The sequence below is a fragment of the Oncorhynchus mykiss genome, chromosome 9, assembly GCF_013265735.2.
Source record: "Oncorhynchus mykiss isolate Arlee chromosome 9, USDA_OmykA_1.1, whole genome shotgun sequence".
Classification (NCBI taxonomy): Eukaryota; Metazoa; Chordata; class Actinopteri; order Salmoniformes; family Salmonidae; genus Oncorhynchus; species Oncorhynchus mykiss.
This window is the reverse complement of record NC_048573.1, coordinates 6,375,533-6,399,934: the sequence shown is the minus strand read 5'-3', so window position 1 is coordinate 6,399,934 and position 24,402 is coordinate 6,375,533. Positions and strand designations below refer to the sequence as shown.

The 24,402-nt window shown below is 42.5% G+C and overlaps 12 non-coding genes and 4 pseudogenes across 12 annotated transcripts; all 16 read right to left on the bottom strand.

Annotated features, from left to right (window-relative positions):
- Positions 1-173: 173 nt before the first annotated feature.
- On the bottom strand, positions 174-243 carry LOC118966226. Its single transcript, XR_005053487.1, has one exon. It is a non-coding gene; the product is annotated as a small nucleolar RNA SNORD31 (small nucleolar RNA).
- A 384-nt stretch (positions 244-627) lies between these two features.
- LOC118966231 lies at positions 628-754 on the bottom strand. Its single transcript, XR_005053490.1, has one exon. It is a non-coding gene; the product is annotated as a small nucleolar RNA SNORD22 (small nucleolar RNA).
- A 328-nt stretch (positions 755-1,082) lies between these two features.
- LOC118966215 lies at positions 1,083-1,154 on the bottom strand. Its single transcript, XR_005053481.1, has one exon. It is a non-coding gene; the product is annotated as a small nucleolar RNA SNORD30 (small nucleolar RNA).
- A 608-nt stretch (positions 1,155-1,762) lies between these two features.
- Positions 1,763-1,826, bottom strand: LOC118966208. Its single transcript, XR_005053474.1, has one exon. It is a non-coding gene; the product is annotated as a small nucleolar RNA SNORD29 (small nucleolar RNA).
- A 4,688-nt stretch (positions 1,827-6,514) lies between these two features.
- LOC118966223 lies at positions 6,515-6,588 on the bottom strand (annotated as a pseudogene).
- Positions 6,589-7,977: 1,389 nt separating this feature from the next.
- On the bottom strand, positions 7,978-8,047 carry LOC118966219. The gene has a single exon (XR_005053485.1). It is a non-coding gene; the product is annotated as a small nucleolar RNA SNORD31 (small nucleolar RNA).
- A 770-nt stretch (positions 8,048-8,817) lies between these two features.
- LOC118966227 lies at positions 8,818-8,892 on the bottom strand (annotated as a pseudogene).
- Positions 8,893-9,313: 421 nt separating this feature from the next.
- Positions 9,314-9,440, bottom strand: LOC118966233. The gene has a single exon (XR_005053492.1). It is a non-coding gene; the product is annotated as a small nucleolar RNA SNORD22 (small nucleolar RNA).
- Positions 9,441-9,770: 330 nt separating this feature from the next.
- LOC118966214 lies at positions 9,771-9,842 on the bottom strand. The gene has a single exon (XR_005053480.1). It is a non-coding gene; the product is annotated as a small nucleolar RNA SNORD30 (small nucleolar RNA).
- A 256-nt stretch (positions 9,843-10,098) lies between these two features.
- Positions 10,099-10,162, bottom strand: LOC118966210. The gene has a single exon (XR_005053476.1). It is a non-coding gene; the product is annotated as a small nucleolar RNA SNORD29 (small nucleolar RNA).
- Positions 10,163-10,568: 406 nt separating this feature from the next.
- On the bottom strand, positions 10,569-10,632 carry LOC118966207. The gene has a single exon (XR_005053473.1). It is a non-coding gene; the product is annotated as a small nucleolar RNA SNORD29 (small nucleolar RNA).
- A 4,377-nt stretch (positions 10,633-15,009) lies between these two features.
- Positions 15,010-15,083, bottom strand: LOC118966222 (annotated as a pseudogene).
- A 1,340-nt stretch (positions 15,084-16,423) lies between these two features.
- On the bottom strand, positions 16,424-16,493 carry LOC118966218. The gene has a single exon (XR_005053484.1). It is a non-coding gene; the product is annotated as a small nucleolar RNA SNORD31 (small nucleolar RNA).
- Positions 16,494-17,266: 773 nt separating this feature from the next.
- Positions 17,267-17,341, bottom strand: LOC118966230 (annotated as a pseudogene).
- Positions 17,342-17,762: 421 nt separating this feature from the next.
- On the bottom strand, positions 17,763-17,889 carry LOC118966232. The gene has a single exon (XR_005053491.1). It is a non-coding gene; the product is annotated as a small nucleolar RNA SNORD22 (small nucleolar RNA).
- A 330-nt stretch (positions 17,890-18,219) lies between these two features.
- Positions 18,220-18,291, bottom strand: LOC118966213. The gene has a single exon (XR_005053479.1). It is a non-coding gene; the product is annotated as a small nucleolar RNA SNORD30 (small nucleolar RNA).
- Positions 18,292-24,402: the final 6,111 nt, after the last annotated feature.

Below are 24,402 nucleotides of genomic sequence, written 5' to 3'. Positions count from 1 at the left end.
GTGCTACACTTCTACTCACAATAACTTGGATTCCACACCTTCATTCACTGTCACAGCAAAGAGCTTCCTTCTAGTGGCCAGTCTGGTACAACAGTCAGGACCTGGAAGAGGAGATGTTCTATCTATATTAATGTGATAAACTGCAGTACAGCAAAGTAGCCCCACCTCTATAGATCAGTTCAGTAACCAATCAGTCAGCTTAACATCAGACTGGGGCGGTAACCGGAAATCATCACTTCTACATTAGAGGACAGAAGTCAAGTCGATCACACACACCTTGAGGTAGTTCAGTAACAGGCATCTTCTAGTAACCAGTCTGGTACCACCATCAAGACCTGAAGGAGAGGAGTCTAAATAAACATGTTGAACACTACATTAAAGACGGCTTTTTTGTCTGAGTTATTATCCCACAGGTTTCTAAACGATCCAAGACCAGCACTACCAACCTGAGACAAAATAAGGGAAGGTGCTGACAAGGGCCCTGTACTGCATCAGGACTACCACTAGTAGCAGCACAAATCACCCGCGACAACTAGCATGACATGAATGATTCTCCATATTAAATCTAATAGCAGCCATTTTGGATCAACAATGCAGGGCCAAATGCTATTTTGTGTGGGTCTCTGGTCCCATCAGACAGTTGGTAACCCCAACCAGCTGTCCCCTTGTTGCCCTGGCAACGCCAGTGGGTCCACCTTTGCAGGTTCTGTCGTCGACGCAGGGCGTAAGACGCGTGCGGGTGTCATCACTAGGGGCCAGAGTCACCACGACTACCAAACATCAACTGTTCCCTCTTGTTTGCGGTGAGTCTACACTAGACGGGTTATAGCTTGGGGCTAAGGCTCTGGTTAAGATACGAGGGCTAGAACCATTACCCATAGCAATTACCGAACATACTCATTAACCAAAACTCACCAGTCACGTTGGCATCACGGCTCCCTGTTCAGTCACATACCAAAGAACCTACGAAGACATAAGCTTCAGGTTAAAGTCTGGGTGGGGACCAGATACGAGGCGGGCACAGGAGGGGGGGGTTAGACATAACATATGTAGCCTTTATGACAGGTTACGTAGCCCTCTGCTGAAGTCAGCTATTCCTTTTCTCAACAGGAGTTCAGACGAACGAGATTCCAAAGAGAATATTCATCATGTTCAGCAGAAGGTGGGGAGAGCTAAAACATGTCGCGTTCAGCAAAACAAGTAAAGGTTAACAATGCTGTGTAAATATATATACAATAAACTTAATTGAATGTTTGAACTACCACTTCAAGGAAAAGACACTGGTGTTAAAATATCCATTTAGACTGGATGGATCCTTACCTGCATAGCTTAGAGCAGCCTAGGACAGCCATCTTGTTTCAGGACAGTCAACTGTAAGACAAAATGGACACGTAACTAGCCTGCAACAAGAAAGTCAAGTGAGGGTTCTCTATTCAGCAGGGTGTCAGGTCATTTAACATCAACAAGAATTCATACAAATGAGATTCTAAAAAGGTTTATCATGTTGCAGAGAACGATTGTTATTCTGGGGAAAACCTCCCTTTCTAGTGCACTATAACTGACTAGGGCCCTTAAAGCTCTGGTCAAAATAGTGCACTATAAAGCACCACGTGGGACAGTTTCAGAACCACAACTTACCAGTATGTTGGAGTCCACACTGCAATTCCACTGACCACAGCACCCAAACCCTGAAGAACGAAAGGCAAACATTTTATTAGTGTGATGATTGAGGAATCGATGACTAACTGCAGCACTATATACAGTCACTCAGCAGTTCATGTCGTTTCACATCGGTTCAAAGTGAGCTAAGTTCATCATCATTGGGACTGTAGCACGTCCTGGTAGCCATCTTGTACAGTTGGTCAGCCAAAAGGTGAAATTGCCTACATCCAAAGTCACCCTGTTGCCTTTATAGTACATGGGTCCTGGTCTAAGGTAGTGCACTATAAAGGGAAGTGGGGTACTATGTCAAATGATGTCAGTGTCTCAACATTTCACCAACCTGGATTTTCACAAAGCACATCAGTCTCGTTGTCTGGAATCAGGTCTGGAATCAGGTATTCTACAGAGAGAATCATAAAATAGAGTATCTTCACAAAAGATTCAGACATGCTTGTCAATGGATCATCATATAAAGCCCAGATGTAGTGACCATATAGAAATGTGGTGCCATTAGAAGTGTCCTGAACACCAGTGAATAAACTCAAATGTTCCTCACCAGCACCACATTCCTATTCCAGAATGGAACTCCAAGTGGAGAGTCTGTTCAGATGCCTTGAAGTCAGGAAGTCATGTCACAAGTAATGCAGACCTGAGCAAAGAACACATCCAAGTTAATGACTTACTGGTCTGTATATTACTACAAGAGGCTTTGGAACACAGAGGCCATCAGATCAAAGTTAGCATCACCAAAAATCAGATATATGCTTGTCATTGAGGATCATCATTTACAGCCAGTCACCACATTCTGAAAGTCTACCCCAAGGTGCACCGAGATATGATAACTGTAGCTTTGATAGCCAATGCTAACTAAAGCTAGCATAACGACGTCTACAGGTATGGTCTAGCATGCTAGCTGATAACCATATTCTTAATAGTGGCTAATGCTATTGAATATTCACTTAATATTCTACAGTTACAGTGAACTTGTATCTACTAACTTTGGAATTAGATCCTAGAGGTAAAGTCAATGTACTCACGTGTCATTCTTCTGGACTTCCCGGCATCTGTCCTGCAATCCTGTTGATCAGGTGGGAAGTTAGGGAGGTCCCTTTATGAACAGGCAACATGGAGGCATATAGAACCCGACACGGATATCGTCGCTAATGGGACCTTATTTCCAATACAGTGAACTACTTCTGACCAGATCAACGTTAATAAGTAGTACACTATTGAGAATAGGGTGTCATTAGCGCAGCAACGACAGTCGAATCAGGGGCCAAATGCTACTCAGAATCTGGTAAAGAAGTTGCTTCTTCAAATGCTGATTCGGTAAGAGAGAGTTCATTTTATCATCACCGTAGCAGAGACCTCTAATGTTGGGTTTATAATGACTGACGTCACTCCTAACTGGAAAGCTAGCATACTAGCTAACATGGCACGTGGTTAGCTACTTGCTAACTAAAACCACCACGGAAGCAGGTATTCAAGTAATATGTTTCTTACCAGAGCAGGACATTCGAGTCGTCGGCATCCTGAAAGGAGAAAATTATAAAAAGTGAACTTATGATAGTTACAACCCCGGTAGCTAAGCCAGCCATTAAATAACGGTGTTTGCCATGTGACCTCGCTAGTTGCGGACACGTGTTCTGCGAACGCAGCATTTCGAAACACGTTTTGGTTAAATATAAATTGCAAGTCTCTCATCAGAAATACTAAAGTACAATCAGGTATTCAGAACAGGTCTGTGTAAATTCTCATCATCGAAAGACGTTGCAATGCTAACAGACAGATATCGGCCTGAACATGAAATAAACAAATCAGAACAAAACATGTTTGATACTAGAAATAAAGTCCATTATTGGACTAGAGTAAATTATGAAGATCAGTGGAGGAGTTGAAACAAAAGGATGGCTTTAGATTGAATGCCAATGTGGCGACTAGCTTAGTTACCGGTAGGTGCTTTCGCCGCATTCCGCTCAGTGTTGCCAACTAATTTCCAGAGGAACTTGATTTTTTGCTAAATTACGTTGTGATGTCATTGCGTGATGCCGCCAATACGTAATAACGTGCAACTGCGTCATTACGTAGAATACACAATAACCTTACTCAAATTGACTGGCCATCTCGGCGAAAAACATATACCGGTATATATAATTTCACAGGGGTGCTGAAGATAGCGGCGGTTGCAGACGAGATTTCCTGTTTGATCCGAGTAACTTTAACTTGTATCCCTCTCAAACTTACTTAAATGTAACGGAACTTGGTTTATAGTAAACACAATAGAGAATAAAAGTTGGAGACTTTTATCTCCCTCACCAACTTTAAACATCTGCTATCTGAGCAGCTAACCGATCGTTGCAGCTGTACATAGTCCATCGGTAAATAGTCCACCCAATTTACCTACCTCATCCCCATACTGTTTATATTTATTTACTTTTCTGCTCTTTTGCACACCAGTATCTCCACCTGCACATGACGATCTGATCATTTATCACTCGTGTTAATCTGCTAAATTATAATTATTCGCCTACCTCCTCATGCCTTTTGCACACAATGTATATATATCCTTTTTTTAATGTATATTTATTTTCTACTGTGTTATTGACTTGTTAATTGTTTATTCCATGTGTAACTCTGTGTTGCTGTCTGTTCACACTGCTATGCTTTATCTTGGCCAGGTCGCAGTTGTAAATGAGAACTTGTTTTCAACTAGCCTCCCTGGTTAAATAAAGGTGAAAAAAAACAAACGCTTAGTTGACCGCCAATTTGATCTGAAACTTTGAGAAATTGTAAAAAAAAAACTTTTTTGACAAATGTGTCACAAGCTAGATTAGCATTGGATATCGTGAAGCAGTTCTCCAAAATCTCAGGTTTGGTATTAAATCTTTCCAAATGTGAGATGTTTGTAACATCTCTGAAAAATATACTGTAACCTACCTCGGTGTAAAGATCACCAACAATCTTACGGCTGTCAATCTGTCAAAAAAAACATGATCCTCATGGTTGAGGGATTTAAGTCTTCAAGGAAGGGTGCTTTTATCCAAAGCTGAGGGGCTATCTCCTGCATCCTATCTTTTTTCATCTATTGACATTCCCAAATCCACTTGCTGTACCTTAGATAGATAGGCTTTTGTACAACTTCATATGGAAAAACAAGCCACATAAGATAAAAAGAGATGTTTATCACCAACAGGGTTTGTGATGGCGGTCTAAATGTCTTAGACTTCACTCTCTTCAACCAGATGTTAAAGGTCAACTGGATTAAAAGGTACATTAAAAAATCCACATCGTTTCTGGAATATTATACCTCATTTTGTTTGTCAGAAGTTCGAAGGGCTTAATTTGGTACTACAATGTCCATATGTTGTGGGTAAACTTCCTGTGAAGCTGGCGGCTTTTCACAAGCAGGCTTTAATGTGCTGGGCTTTGTTGTATTAACACAACTTTTCACCTCATAAATGTTTTATATGGAACAATGGGACGATATTACATAGAAACAAGATGTTATTTAACCGTAAATGGTTCTCGAAAAACATTGTCCTCGTCAGCCAATTAGTTAATATTAGTGGGAATCTATTTACACAGAGAGAATTTATGGAAAGATACAACTTTGAGGTTTCAAGCAAGGAATATGACACTGTTATTAAAACTATACCTAGTGGGATAAAAACTTCACTTCAGAATAATGCATAATTTTGGAATTTATCCAATTGTAAGCGATATCCAGGTGAATGGCATTGGTCTACTAGATACGAGATTCAACAATCGTTTATTAAGGGATATTTTCTACAGGAAGTCTATTCCCTCTGCAATATTTTGTTGGGCTTCATCGTTTGGTGTAAACTGGCGCCGTGCTTGGCTCACTCCATGCAAATTTATGGAGACCAACACCTCTCAGATGATCCATAGATTCTATCCGTGTAATAGCTTGATTTCTAAATGTATACCTTTATCAGTGAATGCAGTTTTTGTGAACTAGAAACAAATCTATTGAACACTTATTCTGTCATTGTTATAGAGCGAAGTGATCTGAAGTAAAAACTGTATCTTGGCTTCAAATTGCATACAACCATTGAAACTACACTGATTCCACAATTGAATGCGAGTGTCAAATCTATTTTATTAGGAAAACATTTCATACACAAAACATTTGAAGAAAGTCCCATTTCTTAATGAAAAATCTGATTTGGAAAACTATTTAGTCTTGGAAATGTATACAAAACTGAATGTCTGTATTTGAAATAATGTGGATAACTTTTTTTCTCTTCTCATTTCTTTGTGTAATCCTTGACTGTTATTTTTTGCATGTTACTGTTATTTTATTTAACTAGGCAAGTCCGTTAAGAACAAACTCTTATTTTTCAATAACGGCCTAGGAACTGGTAGCAGCGTTAAACTGAATTTATTCCATCTATTATCTATCCCATTGTGTCAATGACTGAACATGCTGCTCACATCAATTCAAAAACAAATTGGCTTAAAATTAGCCAGTCAACTTTCTATAGCCAGTGAGAAATCAGTCAAACCTAGAATAACTACATAATGAGATGACAGGAAATATCACACTGTTCAGTATTGAAAAATGGCCAAATACAACAAGTCTGATTTACTACCACCAAGAAAGAATAGGACAAGCATTATTTTGAAGATTTATATATACACATCAAAACACAGTCGTGGGGTTGAATTGACTTGGCCTGGTTTCCCCCCAGTTCCAACGAGACGTCCCACTTCCTTGCTAACCAATCAGGAGTGCAAGAGGGCTTGCAGGTGTAAAACTGGAGAGCTAGAGGGGAAAATAGTGTGAGAATTAAACCCTGGTGATACTGTAGGGACTACAAGGTATGAGATGACTTGATCAGAGAGTAACCAATCAGTCAGCGTTACATCAGACTGGGGCGGTAATGATGACTCATCACGTCAGAGTATGTAGTGTAGAACACATTGCATGGGTCAGTGTGATGATCCAAGAGGAACATTCAACAGTACATTAACATCTTCCTAATATTGATCTGCCCCCTTTCCCATTACAACACATATCCACTGAGTGGTCAATACATTAACCTGACCAGGTGAAAGCAAGCCCTTATTGAAGTGATGGTTAAATCAGTGTAGATGAACAGACAGGTTCAAAGGGTTTTTAAACCACAATACAAGGATTGTGTACCACTCAGAGGGTGAATGGGCAAGACAAAGATTTAAGATCCTTGGAATGAGGTATGACAGGTGCCAGGCACACCGGTTTGTGTCAACTGAAACACTGCTGGGTTTGTCAAGCTCAACAGTTTCTCATGTGTATCAACACTGGTCCACCACCCAAAGGACATCCAGCTAACTAGACTCCAATGCCGTCCCACAGTTGTGTCACGGGCCAACATCCCTGTGGAACGCTTAGACCCCTTGTAGACAACAGGCTGTTCTGGGGGTAAACTCAATATTAGGAAGGTGTTAATGTCCTCTATACTCAGTGTATTATAATAACACTACACACCTTCACACTCCACCAGCACAGCAACACCTCAGCAGCCAACGAGATCTAAAACAAACATAACAGTTTTAAAACCAAATAATCCCCATTTTAGATTACTAGACTACATCCAGAACATTCTGAAACCAGATCAGGTCTATATAGTTCAGTCATTGTAGCCATCCAGCGGTCCAGGGTCTGGGGTCAAGCCCCCACCCAGACACCCTCCCTCCAGGCAGGCAGCCCACCTTACCCCTGCCCCCAACAAGAGCAGGCTTGTCAGTGTCTGCCCAACCCACAGGAGGACCGATGGGAGGCCAGACCTTTACCCAGCCCCAGAGCACAGATCTGACAGACTGGCAGACACGAGGTGCTCATCATTTACAACATTCCAGAATGCTTCATGTGGAAGGAGCGTTAAGATTCCGTCTAAAGTCACACACCTTTCCAAACCCTGCAGACACCAGGACCTCAACAAGAGGGGCAGAAACCTAGAGGGAGAAAGTAGGAAAGCATGAAGTGACATTGTAGTCAGACATGAGATCAGTCTATAGCAGTGTATTCTAATCCTGGGGACCCAAAACTGTCACCAAGTGTTTCCCCCCCAAGAACTAGGCTTAGGTGGTATCCCAGATTATTTCAGAAACGACCGGGGTTCATCAATAACATTTAGATTATTTCTCTGAAGTTTATATTTATAGCAACTTAGGTAAATAGCTGCAGTCAACATTAGGGTCTGATTATTCAAGACTAATTAGTGAAAGATCAGAATTGAGCTGTCAGTCTAAACAAAGCCTTACATCTCAGTCCCAAGAACCAGGATTGTGAAACACTGCTCTAGAGTATAGATCAGTTCAGTAACCAATCAGTCAGCTTAACATCAGACTGGGGCGGTAACAGGAAATCATCACTTCTACATGATAAAGGACAGAAGTTAATGGCAACAGATCAAGTGAAAGTTGATTCTACACACCTTGAGGTCGTGCAGCAACAGTTCTCCAGTGGTCAGGCTGGAACAGAACCTGGAAGGAACAGATCCCCAATTAAACATTATGCAGAAGTACATTAGGTACTGCAGACTATATGCAGAGCATTCTGAAATGAGATCAGACTCAGGTTCAGTCATTGTAGCCATCCAGCCAGTGGTCCAAGGTCTGGCTACAAGCTCCCCACCCAGACACCCTCCCTCCAGGCAGGCAGCCCACCTTACCCCTGCCCCATGCACCGAGAGCAGGCTTGTCAGTGTCTGCCCAACCCACAGGAGGACCGATGGGAAACCTGGGTTGATGCCAGCCACAGAGCACCGGACAGAAGCTAACGAACTACTGTGTGACTTCATCACAAACAGCATTCCAGAATGTTCCATGTGGTGTGTGCTGTAGCAAAGCGTTCATTGGAGTTGTAGTTCCCTCAGTGATGTTAATGAGTAGGTAGAAGGTAGGTGGAGTTTGTAGCAAGTGCAAGAGGTGCAGGGTCAGTGAGTGAAGATGCTGTAAAAACAATTCATACACACCTTCCTGAAGACTGCAGACCCACAAGGACATCAACTGGGGGAGGAGAGTTGAGGGATTATTAAGTGATATTGTAAGAACTAGTGGTCAGACATTAGATCAGTCAACAGCACAGCATTATCTAATCCTGGGGACCCACCACTCCTCTGGGGCCCCAGGACCAGAACACACTGCTAGTGTAGATCAGTTCGGTAACCAATCAGTCAGCGTAACATCAGACTGGGGCGGTAATATGAAATCATCACTTCTACATTATAAAGGACAGAAGTCAAGTCGATCACACACACCTTGAGGTAGTTCAGTAACAGGCATCTTCTAGTAACCAGTCTGGTACCACCATCAGGACCTGAAGGAGAGGAGTCTAAATAAACATGCTGAACAGCACTACATTCAAAGACTGCTTTATTGTCTGATCCTAGACCAGCTCTACTGCCCTGAGACAATTATGGAAAGTGCTGACAAGGGCCCTGTACTGCATCAGGACACCAGTTATTTGGAAGTCAGTATTCAATATGCAAGAAAATATGAATCTGACGACATCCCGAGTGGCCCATCCACCCCAGTCCCGTGTGCTGCTACTAGCACTTCATGAATGATTCTCCATATTAAATCTAATAGCAGCCATTTTGGATCAACAATGCAGAGCCAAATGCTATTTTGTGTGGGTCTCTGGTCCCATCAGACAGTTGGTAACCCCAACCAGCTGTCCCCTTGTTGCCCTGGCAACGCCAGTGGGTCCACCTTTGCAGGTTCTGTCGTCGACGCAGGGCGTAAGACGCGTGCGGGTGTCATCACTAGGAGCCAGAGTCACCACGACTACCAAACATCAACTGTTCCCTCTTGTTTGCAGTGATTTTTAACACTAGACTGGTTATAGCTTGTGGCTAAGGCAGAGGCTCTGGTAAGACACAAGGACTAGATTCATTACCCATAACAATTACCAAACGTACTCATTAACCAAAACTCACCAGTCTAGTTGGCATCACGACTTCCTGTTCAGCCACATACAGAAGAACCTAGGAAGACAAAAGCTTCAGGTTACAGTCTGGGTGGGGACCAGATATGAGGGCACAAGGAGGGGGTTAGACATAACATATGTAGCCTTAATGACAGGTTACGTAGCCCTCTGCTGAAGTCAGCTATTCCTTTTCTCAACAGGAGTTCAGACGAACGAGATTCCAAAGAGAATATTCATCATGTTCAGCAGAAGGTTGGGAGAGCTCAAACGTGTCATGTTCAGCTAAACTATACAAGTAAAGTTAACAATGCTGTGTAAATATCAATACAATAAACTATAAAGCACCACTTGGGACCGTTTCAGAACCACAACTTACCAGTATGTTGGAGTCCACGGTGCAATGCCACTGACCACAGCACCCAGACCCTGAGGAATGAAAGGCAATCATTTTATTAGTGTGATGATTGAGGAATCGATGACTAACTGCAGCATTATATACAGTCACTCAGCAGTTCATGTCGTTTCACATCGGTTCAAAGTGAGCTAAGATTGTCATCATTGGGACTGTAGCATCTTCAAGTGACTGGTTCCACGGAGTCATGTCACTCAACCCACATGGCACCCCAGTCCCTATACAGTGGACTACTTATTGACGAGACCAACAGGCCGTACTGTATTGTGACCTGCCCGATGGTGGTCCCAATCACAGCCGGATGTGCCCTAGACCCCTGCGTCACCCAGGAGCAATTCACAAGGAATAAGGTCCCATTTGGGATTCCACCAACATGTATACGGGTGGAAGACCAATCCTACCCGTAGTGGGGAACCCAGTTTGATAGTTGGACAAACTCACCAGTGAAGGTCGTTAATCCCTTCAGGAAACTTCATCCCCACGTCTGTTAAAATGAGAAAGGAAGTTAGTGTTTTGCTGTAAAGAACATTTAAACATACAACTGGTGCATTAGCTACAGTCACTCAGTAGTTCATGTCGTTTCACATCGGTTCAAAGTGAGCTAAGTTCATCATCATTGGGACTGTAGCATGTCCCGGGAGCCATCTTGTACAGTTGGTCAGCCAAAAAGTGAAATTGCCTTCATCCAAAGTCACCCTGTTGCCTTTATAGTACATGGGTCCTGGTCTAAGGTAGTGCACTATAGAGCCCATCAGAATAAAGAGTATCTTCACAAAAGATTCAGACATATGCTTGACAATGGATCATATAAAGCCCGGATGTAGTGACCATATAGAAATGTGGTGCCATTAGAAGTGTCCTGAACACCAGTGAATAAACTCAAATGTTCCTCACCAGCACCACATTCCTATTCCAGAATGGAACTCCAAGTGGAGATTCTGTTCAGATGCCTTGAAGTCAGGAAGTCATGTCACAAGTAATGCAGACCTGAGCAAAGAACACATCCAAGTTAGTGACCCACTAGTCTGTATATTACTACAAGAGGCTTTGGGAACACTGGACAAGGAGGCCATCAGATCAAAGTTAGCATCACCAAAAATCAGATATATGCTTGTCATTGAGGATCATCATTTACAGCCAGTCACCACATGCTGAAAGTCTACCCCAAGGTGCACTGAGATATGATAACTGTAGCTTTGATAGCCAATGCTAACTAAAGCTAGCATAACGACGTCTACAGGTATGGTCTAGCATGCTAGCTGATAACCATATTCTTAATAGTTGCTAATGCTATTGAATATTCACCTAATAGTCTACATTTACAGTGAACTTGTATCTACTAACTTTGGAATTAGATCCTAGAGGTAAAGTCAATGTACTCACGTGTCATTCTTCTGGACTTCCCGGAATCTGTCCTGCATTCCTGTTGATCAGAGGGGAAGTTAGGGAGGTCCCTTTATTAACAGGCAACATGGAGGCATATAGAACCCGACACGGATATCGTCGCTAATGGACCCGTATTTCCAATACAGTGAACTACTTCTGACCAGATCAACGTTAATAAGTAGTACACTATTGAGAATAGGGTGCCATTAGCGCAGCAACGACAGTCGAATCAGGGGCCAAATGCTACTCAGAATCTGGTAAAGAAGTTGCTTCTTCAAATGCTGATTCGGTAAGAGAGAGTTCATTTTATCATCACCGTAGCAGAGACCTCTAATGTTGGGTTTATAATGACTGACGGTCCGGTCACTCCTAACTGGAAAGCTAGCATACTAGCTAACATGGCACGTGGTTAGCAACTTTCTAACTAAAACCACCACAGAAGCAGGTATTCAAGTAATATGTTTCTTACCAGAGCAGCACATTCGAGTCGTCGGCATCCTGAAAGGAGAAAATTATAAAAAGTGAACTTATGATAGTTACAACCCCCGTAGCTAAGCCAGCCATTAAATAACGGTGTTTGCCATGTGACCTCGCTAGTTGCGGACACGTGTTCTGCGAACGCAGCATTTCGAAACACGTTTTGGTTAAATATAAATTGCAAGTCTCTCATCAGAAATACTAAAGTACAATCAGGTATTCAGAACAGGTCTGTGTAAATTCTCATCATCGAAAGACGTTGCAATGCTAACAGACAGATATCGGCCTGAACATGAAATAAACAAATCAGAACAAAACATGTTTGATACTAGAAATAAAGTCCATTATTGGACTAGAGTAAATTATGAAGATCAGTGGAGGAGTTGAAACAAAAGGATGGCTTTAGATTGAATGCCAATGTGGCGACTAGCTTAGTTACCGGTAGGTGCTTTCGCCGCATTCCGCTCAGTATTGCCAACTAATTTCCAGAGGAACTTGATTTTTTGCCAAATTACGTTGTGATGTCATTGCGTGATGCCGCAAATACGTAATAACGTGCAACTGCGTCATTACGTAGAATACACAATAACCTTACTCAAATTGACTGGCCATCTCGGCGAAAAACATATACCGGTATATATAATTTCACAGGGGTGCTGAAGATAGCGGCGGTTGCAGACGAGATTTCCTGTTTGATCCGAGTAACCTTAAATGTAACGGAACTTGGTTTATAGTAAACACAATAGAGAATAAAAGTTGGAGACTTTTATCTCCCTCACCAACTTTAAACATCTGCTATCTGAGCAGCTAACTGATCGTTGCAGCTGTACATAGTCCATCGGTAAATAGTCCACCCAATGTACCTACCTCAGGTTATTGACTTGTTTATTGTTTATCCCATGTGTAACTCTGTGTTGCTGTCTGTTCACACTGCTATGCTTTATCTTGGCCAGGTCGCAGTTGTAAATGAGAACTTGTTTTCAACTAGCCTCCCTGGTTAAATAAAGGTGAAAAAAACAAACGCTTAGTTGACCGCCAATTTGATCTGAAACTTTGAGAAATTGTAAAAAAAAAACTTTTTTGACAAATGTGTCACAAGCTAGATTAGCATTGGATATCGTGAAGCAGTTCTCCAAAATCTCAGGTTTGGTATTAAATCTTTCCAAATGTGAGATGTTTGTAACATCTCTGAAAAATATACTGTAACCTACCTCGGTGTAAAGATCACCAACAATCTTACGGCTGTCAATCTGTCAAAAAAAACATGATCCTCATGGTTGAGGGATTTAAGTCTTCAAGGAAGGGTGCTTTTATCCAAAGCTGAGGGGCTATCTCCTGCATCCTATCTTTTTTCATCTATTGACATTCCCAAATCCACTTGCTGTACCTTAGATAGATAGGCTTTTGTACAACTTCATATGGAAAAACAAGCCACATAAGATAAAAAGAGATGTTTATCACCAACAGGGTTTGTGATGGCGGTCTAAATGTCTTAGACTTCACTCTCTTCAACCAGATGTTAAAGGTCAACTGGATTAAAAGGTACATTAAAAAATCCACATTGTTTCTGGAATATTATACCTCATTTTGTTTGTCAGAAGTTTGAAGGGCTTAATTTGGTACTACAATGTCCATATGTTGTGGGTAAACTTCCTGTGAAGCTGGCGGCTTTTCACAAGCAGGCTTTAATGTGCTGGGCTTTGTTGTATTAACACAACTTTTCACCTCATAAATGTTTTATATGGAACAATGGGACGATATTACATAGAAACAAGATGTTATTTAACCGTAAATGGTTCTCGAAAAACATTGTCCTCGTCAGCCAATTAGTTAATATTAGTGGGAATCTATTTACACAGAGAGAATTTATGGAAAGATACAACTTTGAGGTTTCAAGCAAGGAATATGACACTGTTATTAAAACTATACCTAGTGGGATAAAAACTTCACTTCAGAATAATGCATAATTTTGGAATATATCCAATTGTAAGCGATATCCAGGTGAATGGCATTGGTCTACTAGATACGAGATTCAACAATCGTTTATTAAGGGATATTTTCTACAGGAAGTCTATTCCCTCTGCGATATTTTGTTGGGCTTCATCGTTTGGTGTAAACTGGCGCCGTGCTTGGCTCACTCCATGCAAATTTATGGAGACCAACACAGTAAGAGACCTCCTTTCAGATGATCCATAGATTCTATCCGTGTAATAGCTTGATTTCTAAATGTATACCTTGTTATCAGTGAATGCAGTTTTTGTGAACTAGAAACAAATCTATTGAACACTTATTCTGTCATTGTTATAGAGCGAAGTGATCTGAAGTAAAAACTGTATCTTGGCTTCAAATTGCATACAACCATTGAAACTACACTGATTCCACAATTGAATGCGAGTGTCAAATCTATTTTATTAGGAAAACATTTCATACACAAAACATTTGAAGAAAGTCCCATTTCTTAATTAAAAATCTGATTTGGAAAACTATTTAGTCTTGGAAATGTATACAAAACTGAATGTCTGTATTTGAAATAATGTGGATAACTTTTTTTCTCTTCTCATTTCTTTGTGTAATCCCTGACTGTTATTTTTTGCATGTTACTGTTATTTTATTTAACTAGGCAAGTCCGTTAAGAACAAACTCTTATTTTTCAATAACGGCCTAGGAACTGGTAGCAGCGTTAAACTGAATTTATTCCATCGATCTATCCCATTGTGTCAATGACTGAACATGCTGCTCACATCAATTCAAAAACAAATTGGCTTAAAATTAGCCAGTCAACTTTCTATAGCCAGTGAGAAATCAGTCCAACCTAGAATAACTACATAATGAGATGACAGGAAATATCACACTGTTCAGTATTGAAAAATGGCCAAATACAACAAGTCTGATTTACTACCACCAAGAAAGAATAGGACAAGCATTATTTTGTAGATTTATATATACACATCAAAACAGTCGTGGGGTTGAATTGACTTGGCCTGGTTTCCCCCCAGTTCCAACGAGACGTCCCACTTCCTTGCTAACCAATCAGGAGTGCAAGAGGGCTTGCAGGTGTAAAACTGGAGAGCTAGAGGGGAAAATAGTGTGAGAATTAAACCCTGGTGATACTGTAGGGACTACAAGGTATGAGATGACTTGATCAGAGAGTAACCAATCAGTCAGCGTTACATCAGACTGGGGCGGTAATGATGACTCATCACGTCAGAGTATGTAGTGTAGAACACATTGCATGGGTCAGTGTGATGATCCAAGAGGAGCATTCAACAGAACATTAACATCTTCCTAATATTGATCTGCCCCCTTTCCCATTACAACACATATCCACTGAGTGGTCAATACATTAACCTGACCAGGTGAAAGCGAGCCCTTATTGAAGTGATGGTTAAATCAGTGTAGATTAACAGACAGGTTCAAAGGGTTTTTAAACCACAATACAAGGATTGTGTACCACTCAGAGGGTGAATGGGCAAGACAAAGGATTTAAGATCCTTGGAATGAGGTATGACAGGTGCCAGGCACACCGGTTTGTGTCAACTGAAACACTGCTGGGTTTGTCAAGCTCAACAGTTTCTCATGTGTATCAACACTGGTCCACCACCCAAAGGACATCCAGCTAACTAGACTCCAATGCCGTCCCACAGTTGTTTCACGGGCCAACATCCCTGTGGAACGCTTAGACCCCTTGTAGACAACTGAGGCTGTTCTGAGGGTAAACTCAATATTAGGAAGGTGTTAATGTCCTCTATACTCAGTGTATTATAATAACACTACACACCTTCACACTCCACCAGCACAGCAACACCTCAGCAGCCAACGAGATCTAAAACAAACATAACAGTTTTAAAACCAAATAATCCCCATTTTAGATTACTAGACTACATCCAGAACATTCTGAAACCAGATCAGGTCTATATAGTTCAGTCATTGTAGCCATCCAGCGGTCCAGGGTCTGGGGTCAAGCCCCCACCCAGACACCCTCCCTCCAGGCAGGCAGCCCACCTTACCCCTGCCCCCAACAAGAGCAGGCTTGTCAGTGTCTGCCCAACCCACAGGAGGACCGATGGGAGGCCAGACCTTTACCCAGCCCCAGAGCACAGATCTGACAGACTGGCAGACACGAGGAGTGCTCATCATTTACAACATTCCAGAATGCTTCATGTGGAAGGAGCGTTAAGATTCCGTCTAAAGTCACACCTTTCCAAACCCCGCAGACACCAGGACCTCAACCAGAGGGGCAGAAACCTAGAGGGAGAAAGTAGGAAACCATGAAGTGACATTGTAAGACCTTGTCGTCAGACATGAGATCAGTCTATAGCAGTGTATTCTAATCCTGGGGACACAAAACTGGCAACAAGTGTTTCCCCCCCCCAAGAAGGCTTAGGTGGTATCCCAGAGTATTTCAGAAACAACAGAGTTTCACCAACAACATTAGGGTCTGATTATTCAAGACTAATTAGTGAAAGATCAGAATTGAGCTGTAAATCTAAACGAAGCCTTACACCTCGGTCCCAAGAACCAGGATTGTGAAACACTGCTCTAGAGTATAGATCAGTTCAGTAACCAATCAGTCAGTTTAACATCAGACTGGGGCGGTAACAGGAAATCATCACTTCTACATCATAAAGGACAGAAGTTAATGGCAACAGATCAAGTGAAAGTTGATCCTACACACCTTGAGGTCGTGCAGCAACAGTTCTCCAGTGGCCAGGCTGGAACAGTCAGGACCTGGAAGGAACAGATCTCTAATTAAACATTATGCAGAAGTACATTAGGTACTGCAGACTATATGCAGAGCATTCTGAAATGAGATCAGACTCAGGTTCAGTCATTGTAGCCATCCAGCCAGTGGTCCAAGGTCTGGGGTCAAGCCCCCACCCAGACACCCTCCCTCCAGGCAGGCAGCCCACCTTACCCCTGCCCCATGCACCGAGAGCAGGCTTGTCAGTGTCTGCCCAACCCACAGGAGGACCGATGGGAAACCTGGTTTGATGCCAGCCACAGAGCACCGGACAGAAGCTAACGAACTACTGTGTGACTTCATCACAAACAGCATTCCAGAATGTTCCATGTGGTGTGTGCTGTAGCAAAGCGTTCATTGGAGTTGTAGTTCCCTCAGTGATGTTAATGAGTAGGTAGAAGGTAGGTGGAGTTTGTAGCAAGTGCAAGAGGTGCAGGGTCAGTGAGTGAAGATGCTGTAAAAACAATTCATACACACCTTCCGGAAGACTGCAGACCCACAAGGACATCAACTGGGGGAGGAGAGTTGAGGGATTATTAAGTGATATTGTAAGAACTAGTGGTCAGACATTAGATCAGTCAACAGCACAGCATTATCTAATCCTGGGGACCCACCACTCCTCTGGGGCCCCAGGACCAGAACACACTGCTAGTGTAGATCAGTTCGGTAACCAATCAGTCAGCTTAACATCAGACTGGGGCGGTAATATGAAATCATCACTTCTACATTATAAAGGACAGAAGTCAAGTCGATCACACACACCTGGAGGTAGTTCAGTAACAGGCATCTTCTAGTAACCAGTCTGGTACCACCATCAGGACCTGAAGGAGAGGAGTCTAAATAAACATGCTGAACAGCACTACATTCAAAGACTGCTTTATTGTCTGATCCTAGACCAGCTCTACTGCCCTGAGACAATTATGGAAAGTGCTGACAAGGGCCCTGTACTGCATCAGGACACCAGTTATTTGGAAGTCAGTATTCAATATGCAAGAAAATATGAATCTGACGACATCCCGAATGGCCCATCCACCCCAGTCCCGTGTGCTGCTACTAGCACTTCATGAATGATTCTCCATATTAAATCTAATAGCAGCCATTTTGGATCAACAATGCAGAGCCAAATGCTATTTTGTGTGGGTCTCTGGTCCCATCAGACAGTTGGTAACCCCAACCAGCTGTCCCCTTGTTGCCCTGGCAACGCCAGTGGGTCCACCTTTGCAGGTTCTGTCGTTGACGCAGGGCGTAAGACGCGTGCGGGTGTCATCACTAGGAGCCAGAGTCACCACGACTACCAAACATCAACTGTTCACTCTTGTTTGCAGTGATTTTTAACACTAGACTGGTTATAGCTTGTGGCTAAGGCAGAGGCTCTGGTAAGACACAAGGACTAGATTCATTACCCATAACAATTACCAAACGTACTCATTAACCAAAACTCACCAGTCTAGTTGGCATCACAGCTTCCTGTTCAGCCACATACAGAAGAACCTAGGAAGACAAAAGCTTCAGGTTACAGTCTGGGTGGGGACCAGATATGAGGGCACAAGGAGGGGGTTAGACATAACATATGTAGCCTTAATGACAGGTTACGTAGCCCTCTGCTGAAGTCAGCTATTCCTTTTCTCAACAGGAGTTCAGACGAACGAGATTCCAAAGAGAATATTCATCATGTTCAGCAGAAGGTTGGGAGAGCTCAAACATGTCATGTTCAGCAGAAGGTGGGGAGAGCTCAAACATGTCATGTTCAGCAGAAGGTTGGGAGAGCTCAAACATGTCATGTTCAGCAGAAGGCTGGGAGAGCTAAAACATGTCATGTTCAGCAGAAGGTTGGGAGAGCTCAAACGTGTCATGTTCAGCAGAAGGCTGGGAGAGCTAAAACATGTCATGTTCAGCAGAAGGTTGGGAGAGCTCAAACATGTCATGTTCAGCAGAAGGTTGGGAGAGCTCAAAATGTCATGTTCAGCTAAACTATACAAGTAAAGTTAACAATGCTGTGTAAATATCAATACAATAAACTATAAAGCACCACTTGGGACCGTTTCAGAACCACAACTTACCAGTATGTTGGAGTCCACGGTGCAATGCCACTGACCACAGCACCCAGACCCTGAGGAATGAAAGGCAATCATTTTATTAGTGTGATGATTGAGGAATCGATGACTAACTGCAGCATTATATACAGTCACTCAGTAGTTAATGTCGTTTCACATCGGTTCAAAGTGAGCTAAGATTGTCATCATTGGGACTGTAGCATCTTCAAGTGACTGGTTCCACGGAGTCATGGCACTCAACCCACATGGCACAATGGACTACTTATTGACGAGACCGACTGGCCGTACTGTACTGTGACCTGCCCGATGGTGGTCCCAATCACAGCCGGATGTGCCCTAGACCCCTGCGCCACCCAGGAGCAGTTCACAAGGAATAAGGTGCCATTTGGGATTCTAGCAACATGTATACGGGTGGAAGACCAATCCTACCCGTAGTGGGGAACCCAGTTTGATAGTTGGACAAACTCACCAGTGAAGGTCGTTAATAATCCCTTCAGGAAACTTCATCCCCACGTCTGTTAAAATGAGAAAGGAAGTTAGTGTTTTGCTGTAAAGAACATTTAAACATACAACTGGTGCATTAGCTACAGTCACTCAGTAGTTCATGTCGTTCTGTACAGATGCCTTTAAGTCAGGAAGTCATGTCACAAGTAATGCAGACCTGAGCAAAGAACACATCCAAGTTAGTGACTTACTGGTCTGTATATTACTACAAGAGGCTTTGGAACACAGGACAAGGAGGCCATCAGATCAAAGTTAGCATCACCAAAAATCAGATATATGCTGAAAGTCTACCCCAAGGTGCACTGAGATATGATAACTGTAGCTTTGATTGCCAATGCTAACTAAAGCTAGCATAACGACGTCTACAGGTATGGTCTAGCATGCTAGCTGATAACCATATTCTTAATAGTTGCTAATGCTATTGAATATTCACCTAATAGTCTACATTTACAGTGAACTTGTATCTACTAACTTTGGAATTAGATCCTAGAGGTAAAGTCAATTACTCACGTGTCATTCTTCTGGACTTCCCTGGCATCCGTCCTGCATTCCTGTTGATCAGAGGGGAAGTTAGGGAGGTCCATTTATGAACAGGCAACATGCAGGCATATAGAACCCGACACGGATATCGTCGCTAATGGACCCTTATTTCCAATACAGTGAACTACTTCTGACCAGATCAACGTTAATAAGTAGTACACTATTGAGAATAGGATGTCATTAGCGCAGCAACGACAGTCGAATCAGGGGCCAAATGCTACTCAGAATCTGGTAAAGAAGTTGCTTCTTCAAATGCTGATTCGGTAAGAGAGAGTTCATTTTATCATCACCGTAGCAGAGACCTCTAATGTTGGGTTTATAATGACTGACGTCACTCCTAACTGGAAAGCTAGCATACTAGCTAACATGGCACGTGGTTAGCTACTTTCTAACTAAAACCACCAAACTAGCCAGTTGGTAAACGAACATTCGCTTGCATCATTTTACTGCAGCAGAGTGAGTCATTGTACCATAGCAGAAAAATGCAGCTTACCTGAGCGGGATATTCTCTCTCTCGAGTCGTCCGCATCTTGAAGAGAAATGAAACCGTTTACACACACGGACGACTTAACCCACAAAAACCCTCTCATGAATAACCAAGTAAGCTTCCGTTCCTTCTTTTTCTTCTTCTATGGTATAATGGCGTTCGCAACATTGTGCATTCCGCCACCTACTGTGCGGGTGGATAATAAGGATCACGAAAAGGAAAACATTCGGGAACAAATAAAATATCATACAAACGACCAAAAAAGAAATTAACTAAATAAAATAAACCTGCTTTTCTATAAAAACCTCATTCTCACCAGGTCCAACACAGCCTCAGAAACCTCCTGGGAGGGCAAGACCTGTAGTGCTTCTGCTGTAAAGTCTTCAAGCACCAAAATCTTCTTGGCTGCAGCAGATATGATACCCAGCTAATTGGACTTCTTGGACACTTGGACTGCAGCTTTTCCTCCTTTGGCAGGCGCCCTGCTCCGAAGGTCAATACATGTTACTTCTGACGTGGACAATTGTCCAGATTAGTGCACGCTTCTTCTTTTCTACGTCGACCCAATTAACCAAAATAACAGCGCTTCTAGTCACCTTGATTGAATCCACATTTCCCACTGCTTTCTTCACAGTCCTCAATATTACAAATGGATTTCCCAAATTAATCTCCTTGTCCAAAAAAAAAAGAGTCCATTATTGGACCAGTCTTTGTCTTCTACTACAACTTTTGCTAGTTTTGTTCCATTCTTTGATTTCATGAACTGTCTCCATTTCCTCGTACTTTGACCCGTGTCTCTCTCTCACACACACACACACACACACACACACACACACACCAGGAGCTACTCAACAAACAGGACATTCCTGGATCACTGAGTAGAGAGACCATAGGAGAGGTGAGAACACAGTACCCACCTATACACACACACACACTTAATGTCTGGATGACATTAAGACCCAACACTGGTGTATCATCGGCTGCAGTGCTGTGACAGGAGAGAACCTACTGACAGGAGTAGACTGGCTACTGGAGGACATCGCTGCACGTGTCTTCACTGCATTGGGCAGCACGTTCAACCGGGCCTCACAACCGCAGACCATCTGCATGGCGTCATGTGGGTCAGTGGTTTGCTGATGTCAACGTTGTGAACAGAGTGCCCCATGGCGGCGGTGGGGTTATGGTATGGGAAGTCATGATCTACGGACAACGAACACAATTGCATTTTATCGAAGGCAAATTTAATGCAGAGATACCGTTACGAGATCCTGAGGCTCACTGTCGTGCCATTCATCCACCGCCATCATCGCATGTCGCAAGGATTTGTACACAATTCCTGGTAGCTGAAAATGTCCCAGTTCTCCCAGGCCTGCAGACTGACCAGATATGTCACCCATTGAGCATGTTTTAGGATGCTCTGGATTGATGTGCACGACAGCGTGTTCCCAGTACCCACCAATATCCAGCAACTCCGGACAGCCTGTGGGACAACATTCCCAGGCCACAATCAACAGCCTGAGCAAAGGAGAGTGTCGTGCTGCATGGGGCAAATGGTGGTCACATAAGATACCGACTGGTTTTCTGATCCACGCCCCTACTTTTTTTTAAAGGTATCTGTGACCAACAGATGCATATCTGTATTCCCAGTCATGTGAAATCCATAGATTAGGGCCTAATTAATCATTTCAATTGACTGATTTCCTTATATGAACTGTAACTCTTGCATGTTAAATGTTAACATGTTGCATGTAAATAAATAAACATTAAAACGCTGGTATCGCTTCACTTCTCAGCTTTCGTCGAAATGGATTCCCCATCAGTTCAGCCTGAAAATCTTTCAGTCTTTGGTCACCGCATCATTCTTGATTGCCACAAGCCTCACTGGCAGAACCGGGGCGAAACTCTGGCAAGTAGAATGATGAAAGATTTCATTTTCATGCTTGTTTTGTAATAAGCACGGCCAGACACAGAACACCACACGGGCATGATAACAGTGAAAAACAACCGTTAAAAAAATACAAATCTTGCCTAGAGAATTTCTGAGATTATTGTGTGTAGTTTATTAGACGTAAACAACGCCACTATTCAAGTTTGTGGGCACGCCACCTCTACCTAGCGGGCGGCATCAGCGTTCGCTACGAATGACGAACTTTGTGGTTCACTGATAAGACCAATACACAGAGTCAAAACTTTACGATTTTACCATTGTAATGAAAATGAGCCAGTTCTAGCTTATGGTTTGGATAATTATGTTTATGATAAAATCGTAATGTTGTTAATATAGTAATGATTATATGCCGTGGCAGAGCCAGGGTGAAATCACCCTTTACGACTGAAGCCTCTACCTTCTTCAGGACCTGTGATTATGCACCTGAACCAGTTTCCATCGAGTCTGCTGGCGACAATTACAATTGGGACCTCCGACTGCGGTTTGTCTTTATGATTGCCGTTCACCCAACAGACCTCCACGGAGATGGTAACCGCGACTCATCAGCCCTTTTCCTAGCTACGGACTTTGATGTTGAACTTGCGGTCTGGCGAATTTGCATTCCTGTGCAGTCTTAGCTTCAAACAGGAAACGGTGTTCGTTGATCACTGGACACTGGTTCATCGCGATTCCCGACTGGAACTTTTTTAAGTCACATTTTTCAAAAGTAGCATGAATTTTCCTCGTCCCCAACAAAACATAGCCCCCCATTCGACAGCGTGGCAAACTGAACACGTGCATAATCAAACGCGCTGTCTCCCTCCAGAAAAAAACCCCATAAAACTGTATTTTTGATAAACTCTTTTTTTTGCATAGTAAAAATGTAAATAAAATCGATCAAAGTTCATTTGAGTTGCATATTTGTTAATTCTCCTCAGTTTGTAAGTGTCAAAGTAGCCTGTCATTTCGATCATTTGTGCGGTATTAAAGATTCTGCCAAAGTCTCCAGTCATGTAAAAATGACGCAGAATTGCATGAAATGCGTTTATAAAAAGGACACATTTTTCCCGGACCTTAAGCGATTAAAAATGTTCCCCATGTGTGAAACTTCTCTAAACGCCTGAATTCTACTGCTCTATGCTACTACGCAAATGCAATGTTTTATTATACAGGAGATTATCATGCGTTCCGGATCCTCAGAGCTCCCCAAATCAACCCCTTCTCGGGCTCCCAAGTGGCGCAGTGGTCTAAGGCACTGCATCTCATCTAGAGGCGTCGCTACAGACAACCTGGCTCGAATCCAGACTGTCTCACAACCGCACGTGGGATTGGGAGACCCATAGGGCGGTGCACAATTGGCCCAGCGTTTGGCCGGTGTAGACCATCATTGTAAATAAGAATTTGTTCTTAATTAACTGACTGGCCAGGTTAAATGAATAAATAACAGTTTTACAAATTAAGCACCTCCAAGAGGATGTGGAAAATGTCCCCCTGGTAGTTTATTTCCAGCGTCAGTGGCTCTAGGGTGCCTCTCAATAATATTGCCTTTCTCCAGCTCTTTTGCAAAGTATCTTTTTGGTGAACGCAGGGAGCCGAATTGAATTGGCGAAAGAGCTGTTAATTTGGCTCCCTGATTTGCATACGGCTACTACTGCTGTTTGAGATCAAAACAAACATTTTTATGCAGATCATTATTTTGTAATTTATCTAAAAGAGAGAAAAGTGACAATAGTGTGTCAACCTGGTCCACGTATTTTAAAATTAAATAAACATTCCAGGGTCAGATTGCTGGCAGAGACAATGGTATGAAAGTAGTAAGGGCAGGAAATCGGTCATATTGTAGCGGGTTTTATATGTATCACAGGAGAACCAAGAAATGAAGAGCGACACCACGGCTGTCTTTAAGGCTTTTATGTTGATCTGCAATAGTATTATGAAAAGACAGGACAGAAACACATCAGTCTCCAAGGCACCATCTGACAAGTTGTTCTTTCTCTCTCAGTGTTTTCTCGGACTCACACAAATCACATTCATACATAAAGCCATAATGTATAGTATAAAATAATAACCAGTCCTTAATACAACAAATGTATAATCTTAATTCTTAGAAAATAGAACCATACCTGCAATAGTATTGTGAAAAGACAGGACAGGTGTCACGCCCTGGTCTAAGTATTTTGTGTTCTCTTTATTATTTTGGTCAGGCCAGGGTGTGACATGGGTTATTTATGTGGTGTGTTTTGTCTAGGGTTTTTTTTTATAGGTTATGGGATTGT